At 58.6% G+C, this 20,495-nt stretch overlaps 1 protein-coding gene across 6 annotated transcripts in view; it reads right to left on the bottom strand.

The window, feature by feature from the left end:
* The window catches only part of GSE1 (Gse1 coiled-coil protein), a 395,102-nt gene that overhangs the window by 260,559 nt on the left and 114,048 nt on the right, over nt 1-20,495 (bottom strand). The window lies entirely within an intron of this gene.

Below are 20,495 nucleotides of genomic sequence, written 5' to 3'. Positions count from 1 at the left end.
GACAGGAGCTTCTAGAAAGGGCACGGCACGCGCGCAAGTCCTGTGGGGCTGGGTCCGCTCTGCCCACGGTTGGTCCAGAGAAGTCTCGGGAGACACGGGAGCAGACCCCGGGCCGGCACAGACATGCACGCCCCTCTCCCAGGAGAGAACGAAGCCCCAGGATGGAAGTGACGGGACTGCTCGCCTGGCATCACACCCAGGTGGACCGCAGAACACATCATCGTGGGGGTGGGGAGTGACTCCGCAACCACGGTGAAGGGCACCGGACGACTCCCGGCTGCCGGCCGGTCTGCGGGAGGGGACGTGACACCCGAGCCAGGAGAGGAAGCGGCTGCAAGCGATCTCCGTGACCTCACACGACATTCACTCAGGCCACAGCAGCCACCTGGGTTAGCCCCAGTCACCTCGGGGCACAGGAACCCCTGTGCTGACCTCACGGGGCCTCTGCCTGAAGGATCAGAGTGGGATGCCAGTGGGAAGAGCTGTGACCCAGCCCACCACATGCCTGGCCGCACTCTGCACGTCACCTTATTTCATTCTTAAGCCACCGTATCAGTAAGGATCGACAGTAGCCTCCACCTATTAAAGCATGCCTGGAGTCACGCGGTGACTCCTTCCCTGGGGGCTGTGTGGCCCAGAGAAGTTACTAAACCTCTCTGGGTCCCAGCTTCCTCACCTGTAAAATGGTCATAATGACAGTACCTTCACAAGAAAGGAAAAAAAAAAAAAGACTCAGGTACTCAGAACGCCACCTGGCCCTCAGAAGCTGCTCAGGAAAGCCCGGAGGATTTTATTTTCCTTGAGATAACTACTTAATGTCATTTGACTTACGTACCAAGCGCTGTTCAAACACTTGAAACATCTTGACTGGCTTGATCCTCTTAACACGCCTATGAGGCAGGTTCTACTGTATCACATGCCCACTTTATGGATGAGAAGACCAAGGCACAGAGCTGGTAAGTCAGCTGCCCCAGGTCACACAGCACCAGCTCTGCACCCAGATGCTGTCACGCTTGCCGTCATCCTTGGTCTATACCATTAACCTTCTCACAACACCGTCCCCCAGAACACCCCAGGAAGTTCAGAGGGCGCTCAGGGACCCCCACAGTACAAATGACATTAAGCAACTTCATACAAACAGCTGGTTAGAGGTGAGGCAAGAAGATAAAGGCAAGTCTGGAGACGCAGAGGGGTGAAGATCTAATAGTGTGACGATCAGAAGGAGAATAAAGCGAGCATACGGTGGGCTGGGGTTGGGGGGTGAGAGTGTGTCACCCCTTCTGTGGAAGGCAAAGGGCCCTGACTCCCGGGACGGGGGAAGGACGGGGAGCCTGGGCGCGGAGGCTCCGGGAACAGGAGGGGCCCTTCCTCAGTCCCACACCGCTTTCCAGATCTTTATTTTGATGCTGCGTTCCTTTTGATCATCATGAAAAAGGAAAACCACCACCGGCACCTCTCGAGCGGAGGGGCTGGCGTGATCGGGAAGGGCTGGGAAGGCGCGGAGGAGCCGGCTTTGTTTGCGTAATCTCTGTCTCACTGCAGAGATGAATGGGAGCTCGGGGAAGTCTCCAGCACCCCCAAATCTCCGAGGGGAGAGGGACCTGAAATGTCGTCTACCTCCTGCTTCTCAAACTCAGGATGTGTCCCACATAAGAGCAATTTTTTTAAAAAAGGGAATGGAATAGGAAAAAAAAAATATTGGCATGCACTGTATGTAGTAAAAATACCATTTTGTGAAACAGGTTTCAGGCACTGATGTATGTCAGCGTCGCCTGGGACCCGGGCACCGAGGACCCCCACACCCTGTGTGCAGAGCCCACCCGTCTTCTGGCCCTGCCCCCAGGAGGCTCCACGGGCCACACCCCACTGCCACTCTGCCCTCAGACCCTGCCCCCGATTCCGGGACCCCGGGGTCCCTGCTTGCGCGCCCGAGTCCACGCTCAGAGCTGTGCAGGCCTCCTTCCAGTGCACCTCCTGAGAGGACCACCCCGTGAGAGGGCCCCCCAGAAGGGCCATCAAAGGGCAGCAGGGCTGGAACTTGGGCCAGCAGGCTGGGTGTCCACGTGTGGGAGCCTCATGTCCTGCGGGCCACAGTACCGGACAGAAGACGGGATGGGCACGAGTCTCTGTCCACTGTCGCCAACCCCCAGATGCTGGGGCAGACCTGGTGCGTGTGTGCATGTGTGTGTACACGTGTGGGTGTGCACACGGAGGCATGCACCTCTGTGCATGCCTGAGTGTGCACGCACATGCCTGTGTCTATGTGGGCATGTTTGTGTGCACACGTGTGCATGCATGTACCACTAAGCGTGCGTATACACATGAACTGCATTGTGTAAGCACGCAGGTGTGCACACATGCATGTGTGCATATATGTATGTGTGTACACATGGACCAAATGTGTGGCTCTGGCATGGGGTTGTGTGCACCCATGTACACATGGACCAAATGTGTGGCTCTGGTGTGGGGTTGTGTGCACCCATGTACCTGGCATGTGAGCATGTGGTGTGCACCTGTGGGCGTGTGTGGGCATGCACGTGTGATGCACTGCCCGTGTTCAGTAGCGCACAGTCCAGCAGCTGGAGAGGGCTGCCTGGTCCACCCCGATTCACCAAGCGGGTGGGCACACTGACCCTGCCCCACACGTCTGTCCTCCCGGGGGGACTCCCTTACCACTGGCACCTTGGATGTTCCGTCTTCGAAGTCAGACACTCAATCTGGAAGTGCCCTGAGCGAACCCTTGTCAACCTCCCAGCTGGAGAGCCAGGCTTCGTAAACTCTGGTTGAATGAGAACGTGAAGAAACACAGGCTCAGAACCCAGTGGCCCAGCCCCAGGCACTATGGGGTGCCACAGAGCGGGAAAAGGGCTCATGGACGACCCCAAACACCCCAGTGGCTGCCCAAGGCCCGAGGCACAGCCCAGAGGCTTCTAGAAGGACCCCAGACCACACATGAGTCAGAAGCAGTCCTGGTGCCCCATTCTGTCACAGCCCCAAGACACTGGGGTCCCAGGAAGACCTCGGTCTTGCCTTGTTCAGGCCGTGAGCCCCACCCCAGCCGTCCTCCCAGTGCTGCCTAGTGGGGGGCGAGGCCAGCCCCAGAATCCCCCCACGCTGGCCGGGGAGCAGGTGGGGGCTCTTGACAGGAGCCCTGAGGGGAGCAGAGAACTCCACCCAAGCACTCCCTGGCCATGGGGGTGGAAGGAAGTGCCCACCGGTCCCTAGCACGGCCCGAGGCTCACACTCAGCCTGTCTTCCATGGGCCTCAGGGTTTCCGACCCTAAGCTGCGGGTGGTCTTTTCTCCCCTTCCTCCCCGTCTCTGGCAGGCTGTCATTACTGTGGCTGTCCTTCAGAACGGACAGCCACCAGGCGGTGGGGGGCTCCACGCGTCCCTAAGGGGGGACCTGTCCACTGAGAGGGTGCCGCCTGAAAGTTGAGCTTTAAAACTTCACACTCAGATTATTTAGGATGCCTGGTGGGGCTGATGGAGAAGAAGGCAAACTAGCAGCCCCAGAGCCTTCCCTTGACTCTGTAGCTCACTAAGAGGGGGTGCCTGAGGATGGATAAGCCGCCCTTGGAAACAAGGCCTGGCCAGCAGGGGGAGGCTCCCAGGTGTCCTGGAACGGACTGTGCGGGAAGCTCTGGACAGTATGGAGCAGGGGACGTGCTGCCCAGGGGCCGCCTTCTCCTGCAGCCGCAAGGTCACCCCTCTGATGAGCGGGGCCCTGGGTGAGCATCCGGAGCAAGCATGGGGACCAGAGTGACTTCATCTTGCTCTGTTCACCCCACAGGCCGCATCTCACACCAGCCTCCTGAGTGAAGGGCCAATACACCCACTCTACAGATGGGGAAGTTGAGGCTGGAGAGGAAGGTGGCTTCCAAGGTCTGGCTCCAGGTGGGGGCAGAGGAGCCTGGGGTTCGTGGTTCCCTGTCCCTGGTGACACACCCCCCCCAAAAAAAAAACAGGCACCCCAGCATCTTCAGGAGCCTGGTCTGCATGGGAGCTGCCCCTGGAGAGGCCCTGCTTAGTGTGCTCAGCCAGCCCACGGCTGCCAAGGTGCCAACTCACTGGCTCCCTGCTAATTACTCATTTTTGCAGATCAAAGGCCTTGTTTATTAAAAAAGTGGATTGAACTTGTCTGCTTCCCTCCCTCAGAAACAAAGCTAAGACAGCCTGGCCTCCGCCTACAAGCCCTCCCTCTGCCCACCCGGGCTTTTGCAGAGTGAGTCCCTGTCAATGCCACCTGTGCCTTGGCGGGCTTGGGGCCCCCTGGAGGGCCCATCAGCTCGGGGCAGGGGCTCCCCGGCACCTGGTGCCTGGGAGTTAAGGGCTCCTACCTGAGGGGCCCACCCCACTCCACCCCACACCTCTGCCCATCGACGCTCACCCTCCAGCTCAGCCTCCTGGGATGAGCAGGACTCGGAGGAGTGGAGACAGGAGAGAGGGACCCCCGGAGAGGGAGGCTGAGAAGAGGGGTCACGCTCACAGGCAGGGATCCACCCAGCCAGGGGTGGGGGAGGCAGTGACAGGGACGAGAATAGAGACTAGCCCTTCAGGGGGGGCTGAAGGCAGCAGGGCAGTGACTCCTGTGGCCCCCAGGCAGCTCCGCCCAGGCCCCCAGGAGAAGATGGTGGGGGAGTGGAGAGGAGGCATGCTAAGAGCTCTGGTTTCCGAACCCAACAGAGGTGCTGAGAATCCTCCTGTGAGACCTGCGGAAAGTCTCTCCACCTCTCTGAGTCTCTGCTGCCCCATCTGGAAAGTGGGGCCAAGGGTCGCCCTTGTTTTGCAGAGATGCTGGAGGATTCCGTGAGTTAGGTATAAAGTACACGGCTTCCCAGGTGGCACAGTAGTAAAGAATCTGCCTGCCCATACAGGAGCCGCAGGAGATGCAGGTTCCATCCCTGGGTTGGGAAGATCCCCTAGAGAAGGGAATGGCAACCCACTCCAGTATTCTTGCCCAAGAATCCCGTGGACAGAGGAGCCTGGCAGGCTACAGTCCGTGGGGTCGCAGAGTCAGACATGACTGAGTGACTGAGCACACGGCGTGTACTCATCACACACTCGGGCTAGTTTTAACATTATTTGGAAGTTGGAGAAGGAGTTACACACGCGGGTCCATAAACCCAAACGTGGGCACACAGACCCACGGGTGCACAGAGCAGCAGCTCCATCTCGTGGCCCGTGGGGACGCGGCCCCAGAAGACGGCGTGCGGCGGGGTTGCCTTTTCCCACCTCTAGGTCAATGTCCTGTCTGCCACCTGCCCCGCCAGCAGGATGTGACTGAGAGTCTGGATCTCCCCCCGACCAGGTCCACGAGTCCAGGAAAGGGGTTGTAGTGGTCCTTGCCCAACCCCCAGGACCCAGAGCAGAGCAGCTGAGAGACTGCAGAGGCAGCCAAACTGGTCCAGCCTTGAGCCTCCACGTCAAGGCAGGAGGAATTCACTGTAAAGGTGACTCAAGTGGCCACACCCCTTTCATCCAGAGGTCCCAGGGCTTGACACACACGCTCATTAAATCCCAGGTGTCTACCTGACAGGGAGACCCCGAGTCCGTACTTCCTGCACCTCACAACTTCGAGAGATGCAAATACCAGAAGCCTGTCCTTGTTTTCTACAAGAGAAGCCTGAGCTCAGAAAGGTTAGGTGCTCGGTCAAAGGTCACACAGCAGGCTGGGAACTTGGTCTCTCCGACTGCCATCTGGTTGGCTGCCCTGATCCCTGCTCTGCAGCCAGGCTGGGAAATGTGAGTGGTTGATGGCTCCCTGGTGCCCTGGGCAATCCATCTCCCTGCCCTGGCTCAGCCTCCCTAAGGGCCTGATCCAAACAAGGGAAGGGGTGGCCCTGGGCCCCCAGGGCTCACACACTGCAGCTGAGACTTGCCAAAGAGGGACAGGAGGAGTCTGAGAGAGAGTGCAGAATTCGGGACCAGGGATATGTACCTTACGAACATTTTAAATAATGAAACATCTCAGACACGGAAAATAATGTAGCAAGCACACAGGCACCCACATGTCACCCATCCCCAGTCTAGCAGAGATGGACGCCACTGTGCAGCCAGCATCCCTGCCCGAGAGCTTCGAGAGCCCTGACCGGGCCTGCCCATCAGCAGTGCTGGCCAGGCCTCTCTCAAGGACTGGAGGGGTGGGACCTCCCGAGCAGGGTGCTGGCCACTCAACAGAGGCTTCGGCAACAGTGACCACAAACTTAGTCCTTCCAACATCGCCACTTCATTCGCTTATAGTCTGGAGGGCGGACATCTGACACAGGTCTTCTGGGGCTACACTCAGGTGTGGGCAGGCCTGGCTCCTCCTGGGGAGACTCCAGGGGCGACTCCGTCTTCTCGTTTCTGGTTTCTACCTGCGCCTGCATCCTTTGGCTCGGGGCCCCTTCCTTACGTCACCCCAGCTCTGCCTTCTGCAGTCACATGTCCTACTTCCTTCTCTGTGAAATCCTCCCCACCTCCTCTCACAAGGACCCCAGGATGACACTGGTCCCAGCTGGATAAGCCAGGATCCCCACTGCCAGGTCCTTAACTGAATCACACCCAGGATGTCCATTGTGCCCTGTCAGATCACATACACAGGGCTCAGTGGATGGGGGCATGGACGTCGTGGGGCTGTTGTTCGGCCTGGCACAGCAGGCATTTGATGAAAAAAAAAAAGACCTGGGACTTCCCTGGTGGTCCAGTGGTTAGGACTCCATGCTTCCACTCCAGGGGGCATGAGTTTGACCTCTGATCAGGGAGCCAGGATCCTGTATGCTCCATAGTGTGGCCAAAAAAAACCAAGCCACCCCCCAAACCCCCCCATCCCCAAATGTGGCTTTGCCCGTTATTTTCCACCCCTCACTGTCACAGGAAGAACACGTGGACTCCCAGGAGACAGCAGAGCTCCAGTAGGGGGGGGCAAAAGCGAAGGAATGATAGCTGGGGGTCCAGGGCCAGGCTTGGGCTCGAGTGAAGCCCCTTGGAGAAGGGGGTCTGGCACCTGCGTTTTGAGCCCATGATGGAGGGGGGCGTCTGTCCCCCTTCCCGGGGAAGGATGCTACGCCCTGGGTCCTGCCCACACACCGCCCAGCCTCCCCTTCCCCGGCCCTTCTTCCCAGGCAGCCCCGAGTTACAGTTTTAATGAGTTCCTTGCCCTCTAATTAGCAGGTGCGGCTTTGAAAGGAAGCGCCTGGTGTTTACCTTGCAAGGAGCCTTTAATAACCAAACCCAAGGAATCGCGGGCTGGCTCCCGCCTAATCCCCATCTGAACGGCAGGCTTAATGAGCCTTGGCACCAGTGAACCGGGGCCTGCCCTCTCCCAGGCGCCCTGCAGCGCCCCTGGGGCTCGTTACGGAGCGGCTTCTGCCCTGTTGAGAGATGCCCCGGCAGCCCAGGGGGACTGAGGCCCGGGGGCCAGCTCATGCCCGGACTGGGCAGCTGCTCCCATGGGCCACTCTGTGTCCCCAGGCCGGGGGGGCCCCTGCCTCAGCACCGACCGGGAGCCCAGGCTGAGGCCCGACCTGTGTGGTGGCAACACCCTGACCCCATCCCTACTGTCGTCCTGTGTCATCCGTGGGCCCTGGGGACGCCCAGGGGAGCTGAGACCTGCATTCCCAGGGACCCGGCAGACACCTCCTGTATTAATCTCACTCACTGGCCCTGCAGGCTGGCAGGGTTGACCTCCACTCTACAGATGAGCAAACCACGGTGCAGAACAGCCTTTGCTGGCAACCAAAGGGACACGCTGGGACTTCCACTAGGGTTGGTCTGATTCCCAGGCGGCAGCTCTTTCTAGGGATCCAGGGAGCTGGGTGGGGGCGGCGAGCAGGGGCAGAGGGCAGGGTTCAAGTGTTAAAACAGCAGTGCCACCCGAGCCTCTGGCCCCCATGAGGGGCTGGGACAACGACACCCCCCCGCCCGGCTTAGCCCATCACCGAATGCCTGTCCCATGCGGAGGTCAGGGTCCTGGAGGCCCAGCATCTCCTCTGTGCAGCTGGGGGCAGGGGCGGGGGTGGGCAGCAGGGGACATTCTCCTTGGTACCCATCTTTCCGGTCAGGTCAGTAGCAGGAGGCCTGGGACGGGGCTGGATCCCCAGAAGGAAGAGGCAGCTGTGCGCCTGGAGAGGCAGCCTCGTAAATCACAGGAGAGGTGGGCGGGGCCCACAGGACCCCCGGGGTGGGGTGGGGGGGCTGGCATGGGCAAGGCTGGCGGGGAGCCCCATCACCTCTCTCTGGTCCCCTCCCCAGCTCACATCCTGCAGGGCCTAGAAAGGGCCCCCCCGACCCCGCTCTCTGAGCAGGAATATTCTAGAACGTGGGGGTTTTTGTTTAGTTCTCCTAAAGTGAATGGAGTGCCTCGGGGTTGCTGGAAGAAGGCGGAGGCGCCTCCCACCCCATTCCGTGCGGTGGTTACCTCCTCCCTCGCCTCTGAATAGCCTGCCGTCTGCCGGGAGCTTGAAAGGCGTTTGGAGTGTTTGGGCGGGAGAGGAGAGGCCTCCGCGGGCCTCCTTTGTGGGGAAAGGGCCCCCGCTGGGCCTTTATCTGGCTCTTCCCCGGAGCCGCGGAGCCACCTCCAGAGGGTGGGGGCGCTCAGGAAGGCAGCCCTCTGGGCCTCTTGTCCCCTCTAGGGTGGGGTGGGGCCCAGGCCGCCGGCACCCCAGGCCTTTCCACTCCTGCGGGGCCGGGGCTGGGCTGGGAAGAGGAGGCGCTGCTGAGCCCCGGTCCCTGGCCTGGCAGGCGTGGGTCAGGCATGGGCAGCCAGTCAAGCAGTGACTGAGCGCTCACTGTAAGGCCAGCAGGGGAGAGAGACACCGGAGCCGAGCAGCCCTCTAGGTCCCGGCCTGGGGGTCAGGGGAGGCAGCTGCCCAGGAATCTGATCTGGGAGTCGGGGTCGGGGCGCAGCGCAGGTACGGTGGCAAAGGTGATGCAGCCCCCTCCCCAGGAGGGGACTATCGGGTCTCAGCAGGGGAGTCTGTGACCTTGAGCTTCTTCCGCTTTTCTCCCTCAGAGCCTCTGTTTTCCCATCTGTGAAGGCGGGTGTGCGGTGGGGCCCAGTGACCTGCAGGAACCCGTCCACCCCTGACCCTTCATGTCACGAGAACAGGTTCTGTTTTCCAAAAGGGCCACAGTGGTCCTCCCCACCCCACAACTCTTCCAGAACCTTCCAGTTCTGCTCCCTTCCCTTGGACTGGACGGGCAGGGGCCCGGGGACAGCTGCCACTGATGGTCTGGTGCGGGTGGTGCCTGGTGACGGGGTGGGGGGTTGCCCGGCCGGGGTGCTGTGGCTCCTGCCTGGCTCTCTCCCCCAGACGCTTGGTGTTGGGGTGCAACCACGGTGCTGAGCGGAGCCCAAGCCACGCGGGGAGCCAACACCAACTCCAACACCTGCCCTGGGGGTAGAGGTGGGGGAAGAAACCAGTCCTCCCCATCAGACATCATCAAACTGTAGATCTGTGAGCATCAGCAACCGGAGGTTCATTTCTGCTCTGAGTTCGGGAGCTGTTGGTCACACAGCAACAGATGACTATTGGGAGAAGCATCTCCAGGCAGGGGCTGAAGCCCCGCCGCCTTCCGACTGGGACCCCATAGCAGTTAGTACATACCAGGCCTCCACAAGGTCTTGACAATCAGCTCTAAAACATGAGATAAATCTAGATGCTAAGGACTTTCCAAGGGCCAGGCAGGCGCTGTTCTAAGCATCAAACTCATTTCATCCAAACAGCATTCATTTGCACGTTACACAGGAGGAAACCAAAGCACAGAGAGAATAAGGAACTCTTCCGAGGTCACACAGCCAGGAAGTGGTAGAGCTGGGATTCAAACTGGGCCAGAGGTTCCAGAGTCCTCCCCACTAACCTTTCGCTTTTACTGCCCCTTCTCACGGGTTGTAATGGTCCTGAAAAACCAGGAGGGACCTGATTCCAAACACTGGGTCTTTTCCAATGAAATGATGTTGTTAAGTACAAACTCTCAAGCCACTTTCCTGTCCTTGTAAATTTTTTCATGCGAAAATATTTAAACATCAATTAAAAAATATCCTTTATCAGATCAAAGGGCTTCCCAGGTGGTGGCTCAGTGGTAAAGAATCCACCTGCTGATGCAGGAGGCCTGGGTTTGATCTCTGGGTCGGGAAAATCCCTTAGAGGAGGAAACGTCAACCCACTCCAGTGTTCTCGCCTGGAGAATCCCATGTATGGAGGAGCCTGGCAGGCTACAGTCCACGGGGCTGCAGAGTCAGACACACCTGGAGCGACTTGGCACGCACGTACGCATCGGATCCTAGGACCCAGGTTTTGCTTGAATATCATAATTGTGATAGACTGATCTCTCAAGAGGGGCAATAATAAGGCCCACGGGTCAAAGTGATCTGGGATGCAAAGAAATAAAATGTGCAGCCCAGGCCCAAAGCACGCTCTGGCCACTAAGCCTTCTTGAAAAACAGAGATGTAATTCATATGCCGTGCAAGGCGCCATTCAAAGCACACAACCCAGTGGCTGCCAGCACGCTCACACATCAGCACTACTTCCTCCAGGACAGTGCCGCCGCCCCAGACAAAACCTCGTCCCCTCCAGAGTCCTCTTCCCCACCCTCCCTGCTCATCGCCCCCCATGGCTCCCAGACACTCATCTGCTTTCTGGCTCTGCGATGTCTCTCTCCTGCATGTTTCACTCAATGGCGTCGTACGGCACACAGCCTTTTGTGTCCGGCTGCGGGTTTTCAAGGTTTATCATCCGTGTGGTAGTGCAGATCAGCACTTTGTTCCTTTTGAGAGTCAAATAATATTCCATTGTCTAGATGGACCAAGTTTTTGTTTATCCACTCGCCGGTGGAGGGACGTTTGTTTCCGCTTTTTGTTTATTGTGCCTGCTGCTGTCACGAGCATTTGTGACAAGTGTGTGCTGTGGCTGTGTGTTTTCAATTTGTGTGGGAGTGGGCCTGCAGGGCTGTGCAGTGCCTCGGTGTCCAATTGTCTGAGGAGCCCCCACTGCCGCCCCAGCAGTGACCCATCTCACACTCCCGCCAGCCGTGTTCGAGGGTTCCGATTTCCCCACATCCCCACCGACATCTGTTATTGTCCGTCTGTGATTCTAGCCGTGCTAGTGGGGTGAGGTGCCGTCTCACGGTGGTGGAGTTTTCATGCAAAAAAGAGATCGGGGGACACAGGCAGTTCACAGAAAATTCTCCTGGGCTCAGGACAGATTCGGGGTGAAGGCATTACTGGACATGGAAGCTGTGGGCCCCAAGCCAAGGAACCAGCCTCACTGTGTCAGGACCTCATAATGCGAACGAGAGGCGAGTGTGTGATGGACACACAGGCCCACATCACTGGCGGGGCCCAGCACGGAATGAAAACGGGGAGCGGGGTTTTTGATCAACAGCGATTAAGAACGTCAAGACGGCAACCGCATTACACTGGGTGGGGGGCCCTGGACACATGGTCAGCCCACTTGGGCAAGGGCTCCCCTCCAGGCATCTGCCCTCTGCTCAGCCTGGCAGGACCCGGGATGGCTGTGGACCCACAGGGCAGCGCCTCCAGGAGCTCTGGCAGGTGCTACTCAGAAAGGCCGGGGACTGCCCCTCCATCCATTCCAGGTCTCATGTACACACCCCTCCTCTCCACAAGGGGCCAGCCCAACTCCAAGCATCACCCTCCCACCCAGATTCCCTGCTTCTAGAAAGTTCTCCTCCTCTTTCAGAATGGGCTCAATTTGAGAGCCTCCTAGGAATTTCACTCGCACAGCTCTGGCTAATCAGTGGCCCCGGTCCCCAACCTTTCAACCTTTCTAAGGGCCACTGAGGCAAGGGGTCTCATCCCACTACTGTGTGGTCACTACCCACCCACAGAAGGTTCCAGAAAATGCTGAGCCTCTGGCACCAAATGCTCTCCCTGGGACATCTCCAGTTCAGCGATGGCTCAGAGAAGGCTCAGAAACACCCGTGGGTGCACGTGAGCCCATGTGTGGTATGGAGACTGCGGCCTTGGGGCCCAGGCCTACCTGAAACAGGCTTTCAGGCCATCCCCCAAGATCTGTCTCCTTCAGGAGCCGCAAATGCTCAGAAACAATAGGCCGCAGTGCCTGGGACGATTCGGGGGGCTGGAGGCCACAGGAACAGTGTGACCTTGGCCCTAGACCAGGGCCCCACTGGACCCTGGGGCCGTCAGAGCCTCGGCTTCCTCGAGGGTAACCTGGAGATGGCAGCCCTTGCCCGCAGAGCCGTCCCAGCTGGAGCCCTGTCCTCAGGATCCAGGCCAGCAGACCCCACGGGTGGCAGCGGCTGGCACAGCAGCAGGGTAAACAGTCCCTGGTCATCGCATGCGGCAAATCCACCTCTGATTAGGTTTATGTGTTTATTTTTCTTTGCAATAGGGTGTGGAAACGCAAACAGTGCGGCCAGTTCGTGTTTCCAGAAGGCTCCGGGAGTTCTCTCGGCTCTGGGTGGGCTGCCCCCACCCGCCCCCACACCCCCGGCTTTCAGGACGCTGACCCACCCATCAGGCGCTATCAGAGCAGGACTGGCCACCGTGGATGGCAGAGGACGCGCTGTTTCCTGGAACATGCGTCAGGTGACTGTGGCGGCCGGCAATGTTGAACTTGGAAAGTGAGCCGGTGCTCTGTCTGAACGGCGCGTTGCTGGGTGCAGAGACCCGGCGCCTCCCACGTAAGCCCAGGGCCGACCCAGAGCAACGGGTCCCCACGGCTGCCTGGAGAGGGAGCGGGGGCCGTCAGGGCTGGGGTGGGGACACCACCCTGGGTCAGAGAGCAGATTCTGGGGCTCGCTCTACCCTAGAGGGCTCAGGAGCCTGGCCTCTGCCCGGGCCACTGCATCCGCATCTGTACAGGGGCTGTCAGTCTGGCCTGAGGCTCGATCGGCTGCAGGCCACAGGATTCCCCCCACTCTCCTCTGAACGAGGAATGGGTAGAACAGGTGAGAGCAGAGCAGCCCAGGCTTGGCGGGGCAGGGGGTGTGCACGGACCCTCTTTGTCACCGCTGCTTTTCTTCTCCGTCCTGAGGCCTCTGCGGCCCACTGCTGAATACATCATTATCTTAAGGGCACCATGGTATCCCTAAAACCCATGAGCACTCAGGCCACAGGCTGGCTGAGCACCTACTATATGACACAGACTATTCAAGGGGCCACGGACCCAGCTGCGAAGAAGGGAGACGAAGCCCCTCGTCTTCCAGGCTCCTGGAGGCAGCGAGACAAAAACCCAAAACACACAATGTGCAGAGGGCGAGTGGAATGAAGGGAACTAGAACCCCAGAAGGAGGACTGAGGATGAAGGAGGCCCTCACAGGGGCACCCACAGGGAAGCGAGGCGGGGAGCTCTCTGTGTCTCCAGGTGGGAGGGGTGGCAGGTGCAAAGGCCCTGAGGCACGAGCTCCCGCGGGGCTTTGGAGGAAGAGCAGGAAGGCCCGAGTGCCGGAGGCAGCCAAGGAGAGTGGGAAGAAAGGAGGTGGGAAAGCCGGCTAAGGGGTCAGATCCCACCCTGGCTGGCCAAGTGCACAGCACCGATTCACGTCCCCCAGGAACCTCAGCACCACACCGCATCTGCAGATACAGTCTTTGCAGACGCATGTGCCTTAACATGAGGTCACGCTGCGCTGGGGCAGGCCTAAAATCCAGAAAAGGTGTTTGTATAAAAAGAGGAGAGGACACTGACGCAGAGGGGAAAGCCAGGCAGAGGCTGGAGAGATTTGGCCACAGGTGAAGGAACTCTGGGAGCCCCTGGAGCCCTCAGCAGGGAGCCCGGCCCTGCCCACATCTTCATTTTGGGCTTCCGGCTACCAGACCATGAGAGAAAGCATTCCCATTGCTCAGGCCACCGGTGTGTGGTCACGTGGCATGGCAGCCCCCAGACACCAAACACCCAGGGAGGGACTTTGGTTTCATTTGGGGTGAGATGGGGGTCAACACGGACATGAGGAGCATGGCATGAACTGCCTGGCATTTAGAAGGTTGAGGTGACCTCACATGGCTCCCCGTACCAGGCTCCTAGCCTCAGAGGAAGCTAACGGGCCCAGCATTCTGGGGAAGAAAAAGAAAAACCCCGCATGGCCAGTGGTCACCTGAGCAGAAGGGTGACCAGGGCCCTGCCTTCCAGAGGCCCACACAATGAAATGGACTCACCGGCCCCACTTGGTTCTCCCCGTTGCCTTATTTAAAGATTCCCAGACAGAGTTTCCCCTCTGAAAAGCTAGAACCTTTCATTATGCATCTGAGAACCTGTAATTTTTTTTTTTAAGAGAACACAGCCCCAAAGGAGAAGTGAGTCAGCCGGGTCTGTGAGCCACACGGTCTGCCAGCCATGAGCCCCAGGACGAGGTGATGGAGCCGGGGACGCAGGGGAGGCCACCCGCTGCCCTCGTGCCTGCCAGGCGCTGCATGCCCCCATGGCACAGCCTCGACTCAGAGTTTGACTAAGTGTGTCCCGTCTGTGCAAAGAAGGTCTTCCAGGAAGGTGAGGCAAGAGTACACTCTGAGGGCGGCCAGGCGCTGGGGTACCAGGCCAGAGTGCGCACCTCTAGGGGAGATGGGCCTCTGAGAGGTCACGGGGCGCCGCGCGCGAACGCGGAGTGAAATTAACACCACGCCTGGTGCTGGAGGCCCCTGGGCCCTGGCTCACGTGTGCTGCGCGTTGGGAGCAAAGGCGCCACTGGCTCCGGTGCGACGCGGCTGTGAGGAGGCCGCCCCGCCCTTGCTTGACCGCAGAGCTCCCCTGGGACGTGCAGCTCGTCCCCAGACGCGCCCCACCCCGCCTGGCCAGACCTAGGGGAGCCGGACGCTCCCTGAGACGAGGCCCAGGAGAGGCACTCCGCACACCACTGCTGCGGCCTGCGACGAAGTCATTCGACCTAGAAGCTTCCGGAAGGAGTCTGGCGACCCTGCCACCGGCTCTTCAACACTGACCATAGGCCTCGGTCACGTGCCCGCTTCTTCAGCACGTTCTGCACACATTTCCAGCCTCTGGGGGGAAGGGAGCTGCTGTCTTCATTGGCTTTGAGACCCCAGCCAGCCCTGGGGAATTTGTCTCCATGTTGGGGCAGAAGAGGAGGAGGGCAGAGACATGGGATGTTTTGAGTACCTACTACGCGCCAGGCCCCAGGGTTCCACGTCAGACATTGCCCTGGCTCCGTCCTTCTGAGCCGCCCTGGAAACTTTTCCAGCCAAGAACTTGGCACCCAGACACCGGGCCACGGGCCATCTGAGCGCTGGGGCCCGGCCCGGCTGGACCCCTAAGAACGCCGCCCTACTTACAAGCCACTCATCAGTCATGTTGATGAAGTGGAGGGGCTGCTTCAGAGGTGAGGGCGTTCAGGTCCAAGGCCACTTAATGACAGTTCAGCATGATGGCTGCAGCCAGCAGCTAAGGAGGCTCAAGGACCCACATCCAGGGGTCCCCCGCCCCGCCCTGTGTCTCCAGCACCAGCTGGGGGCAGGCAGAGTGGGTGTTGGGGAGGGAGGAGCCTGAAGCCACATCCTTCTTAAAAAATTTTAATTGAAGGCTAATTACTTTACATTATTGTAGTGGGTTTTGCCATATATTGACATGAATCAGCCATGGGTGTGCATATGTTCCCCATCCTCAACTCCCCTCCCACCTCCCTCCCATCCCACCCTCAGGGTCATCCCAGTGCACCAGCCCAGAGCACCCTGTCTCATGCATGGAACCTGGACTGGTGATCTGTTTCACATATGATAATATTTGTGTTTCAATGCTATTCTCTCAAATCATCCCACCCTTGCCTTCTCCCACAAAGTCCAAAAGTCTGTTCTTTACATCTGTGTCTCTTTTGCTATCTCGCATATAGGGTCATCGTTACCATCTTTCTAAAGTCCATATATATGTGTTAATATACGATATTGGTGTTTTTCTTTCTGACTTACTTCGCTCTGTATAATAGGCTCCAGTTTCATCCACCTCATTAGAACTGATTCAAACGCATTCTTTTTAATAGCTGAGTAATATTCCACTGTGTATATGTATCACAGCTTTCTTATCCATTCATCTGCCGATGAACATCTAGCTTATGAAGCCACATCCTTGCTGGTGGTTTGCTCCAGCACCCGCCCTACGGCCTCCACCACCCAGCAGCGTGGACCCTGACAGCGGCCCTGGTTCTCCGGTGTGCCCTGTGCCCGCCCCTGCTGTGCCTGCTTCCACTGGACACCATGCCATCAGCCCCCCAGACACTGCCCACTCTGTAGATGAGAAAACGGAGGCACAGGGTGCCTGTCAGCCCCCAGTCTCCTGGGGTGGCCAAAACCCGGACAGAAAAAGGCCCCTGTTCTTCTGCTTGCAGAGTACGGGCTCTCCCAAGGGGCCTGGCGGGTGCTGTCTCGTGGCGTCCTGCCCGTGCAGACACTGGTCCCTGCTGCAAACCTTACCGGTGCCTCTGCCAGGGCTCTGCAGGTGCTGGCCTCATCGCCATGCAGCCAGCCCCCCACCCTTCCCAGCTTTCTAGAACCTCCTGGTTTTCCTGCAGCCTCAGGTTGATACTCAAATACCTGGCAACTGGTAAAGCAGGCTTTTCGTCTTATCGATAGTGTGGGGTCCCCAGAAGCGGACCCTGAGGCGGGGACTGGAGTGGAAACTGACTGGGGGAGCGGGTGGGAAGGAGGCCGGGTGGGGTGAGATGAGAAGGGAGGAGCCGGCGGGCGCCTACTCTTATGGGGTGACATCACGGCAACAGGGGGTGCTGTGTGGTCTGGCGGGAGCAGCTCCCGGGACCCTGGTCCCCAGCAATGCAAGCCAGAGAACCTGCCCACTGCACACAGCAGGCGCTCAATAAATGCTCCTGGCTAAGTAAACACAGAGCAGATGGAGCGAGAGGCCTTTCCACACGGGCAGGGAATAACTGCCCCTGCCTTTGGCCCAACGGGAGATGGAAAGCCCCTGGGGCAGGGGAGCGTGGGGTGCCCCGTGGGGCCTGCCCCTCACCCCCACCCCACCCCCGCCTGTGGTCTGTGGCCGCTGCTCCCAACGAGCACCAGGGCGCTACTCCTGGGGTGCTTGCCCCGAGGACCACTGACTCCATGACAGCTCATTCCATACTCAGACTCCGTGAAGCCCTCCCCCCATGCCCCGCCGGGCCGCAGCCCAGCCGGCTTGGGGGCCCCGAGCAGGGCGGTGCTCACATGCCCAGGTCCAGCTCCGTGCGCGGGATGAGAGAACGGGTCCTCCTGCCAGCTCCCAAGGCACGCGGGGAAACACGCGATGGAGCCGGCAGGGACCCGAGCCCTGCAGAGTGCCACAGGGATGGCGGGGTCCCTGACCAGCTCCCTCTGCGGCGAGACCACTGGTCATTTCCGTGGCCCCTCTGCTGAGGACGCTGGTGGTCCTGCACCCTGGGCTGTGGGGAGACCTGGGCACTGGCCCAGCACTGCCCCCTACTGGCCGATGGTCATGAGCTCATCTTTCCCTTCTGGAATCAGGGATGAGACCCCAGTCAACACGAGGTTTCCAGCTCCCCTAGGAGAAAGAATCGGGGCCAGGATTCGGCAGTGTGGGTCCCAGACACGCTTGACCAAAGCCGAGGCCACAGGCCATGTCGAGCTACGGAGCCCTTGAAAAGCGTGTGGTGTGATGGAGAAGTGGACACACCGGGTTCTGAAGAGTTGCTACAAGAAAAAGAAAATCACACTAACCATTCAATACAGATCGCATATTCAAACAATAGTGTTTGGATATATTGGGCTAAAGAAAACATACATCAAAATGAATTTCACCTCTTTCCACCCCCATTTTATTGAGATACAAATGACATATAACATGGTAAAGTAAGCAGCATAATGATTTGATAAATACAAATATCATATTTACTGATCACTACAATAAGTTTGGAGATCAGTCCTGGGATTTCTTTGGAAGGAATGATGCTAAAGCTGAAACTCCAGTACTTTGGCCACCTCATGCGAAGAGTTGACTCATTGGAAAAAACCCTGATGCTGGGAGGGATTAGGGGCAGGAGGAGAAGGGGACGACAGAGGATGAGATGGCTGGATGGCATTACCGACTCAATGGACATGAGTTTGAGTGAACTCGGGGAGTTGGTGATGGACAGGGAGGCCTGGCGTGCTGTGGTTCATGGGGTCGCAAAGAGTTGGACATGATTGAGCGACTGAACTGAACTGAACTGAACAATAAGTTTAGTTAACAGCCACCACCTCAGGTAGTTACAGATTTTCTTCCTTGGGATGAAGTGTTTTTACTGTTTTCTTAACGCGGTGACTAGGAAATCTAAGATTCCATAGCTGGCTGGCATTGTCCTTTTCACTGGACAGTGGCTGGAGTCTCCAGTAAGCCACTTGGCCCTTGGGAAACCAGCAGGCAGACCCGCCAGCCAGGCGGCCGTCTGTCCAGGACATTTTGGGGCCCTGAGCACCACCTCTGGAAGAGTCAGAGCACAACTTGGCAGGGACCACATGCCCCCAGGATGTAGCCGATCCCCTCTGGCCTTAACCCCAGAGGTCTCTTCTCTGCAGACTCTCCTTGGCACCCCACTTAACATTGCGGCTCTGCATGATGACCAGCTCTTGCCCTTCCCTGCGGGCAAGGCTCCACATTCTTTATGCTCCCCACTTAGGGTTGCCGGATGCAGCAAGTAAAAATCCAGGGTGCTCAGTTAAGTCTGTCTTTCAGATCAACAACAAATACTTTTTCTAGTATAAGTATAGCCCATGCACTATTGGGGATATACTTATATCAAAAATTTGTCATTGATGGAAATAGATTTAACTGGGCTCCTTGGATTGTGCCTGGCACCCCCACCACTCCTGGGTCTGAAGTCTTATTTTGCAGGTTGACTGGAGTCCCCCGAGCCGGGGTGACAGCTCCCCACGGACAGGGGCATTGGTTTGTTACTCTCGGACCCTTGGCATTTAGTTCCATTGGGCACGTGATCTGTGCTCGACGAGTATTTGTGGAACGAATGGGGGAAACCAGCATTTCCACAGAAGACACAGCTGACCTAAGATCCCCCTGACCCTTTCCTGACCCTCACACACTTAGGGTGGGCGTCATGCTCCCAGAAAGCCTGACTGCTTGCAAACATCCTCCAGTCCTGAAATACCCACAGGACAGGCCTCGGCAGAAATGAGACGGCGAGAGACACAGAGAGTGGGCTTGATGGCCGCGGGTGCCGCCACGCTCCTGCCTGGCTCCTGCTTTACAGACACAGCTGGGCTGTGTGGCCCTCGGTCTGGGCAGTGGGAGAGAGTGCTCACCGGCTTTCCATCCCCTTCCATCAGCCAGTCCCTCTGTGTTCTTCTCAGCTGTCAAAAGCTAACCCTGGGAGTTCTTGCAGGGAGATGCTAAAGACAGGGTCACTGGGCACCTTGGCTGCCTCTGTCCAGAGCGGGCAGGGCTGGGCGCCCACAGATCAGCTGGGCCTCTGCTCTGGCCCAGGACACACACAGCAGAGTTTCTGAGCCAGCCTTCATGCGACACTGCTACCAGGTGTCCCTCCAAACCATCCAAATGTCCTCAATGTTCTGCTACATCAGCAAGCGGCAGAGGCAGGGCTGTTGCCGGTTTGCATCTTGATCAAGATACAAAGGACCCAGAACTCCTGGCTGGGATGCAGGGGCCCCGAGCGGCTCTCTCTCCCACCAGATGCCCTGGCAGATAAGCAAGAAACAGAGTCCACACTGCTGCCTGCCCTTGGGGAATCTTGTCTGGGGAGATAAGACTCTGGGAACAGCAGAAAAATGCAAGCTGGAGAACACCGAGGGCCAAGTGACGGGCCAGACAGCTCAACACGGCAGGCTAACCAGGCTGGCGGGGCCACGAGAACACACCGGAGGGGGGGAAGAGGACCCAGGGAGCCCATGTGCGTACATGCACGTGCGTGCGTGCACATGGGGAGCACGCACACACAGCTATTCTCAGGCAGGGGCAGCCAGCCTGACTCCACTGTGCCTGCCACTGCCCACCTGGCCCCAGCTGACCTTCCCCAGTGCTGGGCCAGGTCCTGGCACACCGTGAGCCTCACCTCCACCAAGCTGTAAGCTTAAAAATGAACTCCCGAGTGGTCTCAAGACTTTCCAAAGGGCTCCTGGCTGGTGGCAGAACTCATGTCCCCTACTGTGGCGAGCTGTGTGTGGTGAGCCTTGGGCTCTGGGCTGCTCTGTGGCCCCAGCTAGTGGGATGCCTTCTTTTCCTTTCTCTTCCTTCCCCAGATCCATGAGGCACAGCTTGGGAGGATGGGGTGGGAAAGAGGGGCCCCTCTCTGAGCCAAGGTCTCTCTCTCTCTCTCTCTCTCTCACACACACACACACACACACACACACACACACTTGTTGACTGGGACTAGTGCAGCATCACATCACCCAGGACCTGCTCTCACCTCTTGGGTCTCCCAGCCTCCCAGCCCTCCAAGTGAGCAGGCAGGGGGTGGACCCCAGGGGGATGCTGCCAGTCCAGCCCAGCTAGGGGGCGGCAGAAGCTGGGTCTTGACCAGGAGAGCAGCTCAGCTATCCCACCCCCAGACTGTGGAGCCCTCGG

This window comes from Bos indicus, chromosome 18 (assembly GCF_029378745.1).
Source record: "Bos indicus isolate NIAB-ARS_2022 breed Sahiwal x Tharparkar chromosome 18, NIAB-ARS_B.indTharparkar_mat_pri_1.0, whole genome shotgun sequence".
NCBI classification, from domain to species: domain Eukaryota; kingdom Metazoa; phylum Chordata; class Mammalia; order Artiodactyla; family Bovidae; genus Bos; species Bos indicus.
The sequence above is the reverse complement of the archived record's forward strand: the minus strand, read 5'-3'. Positions and strand labels throughout refer to the sequence as shown.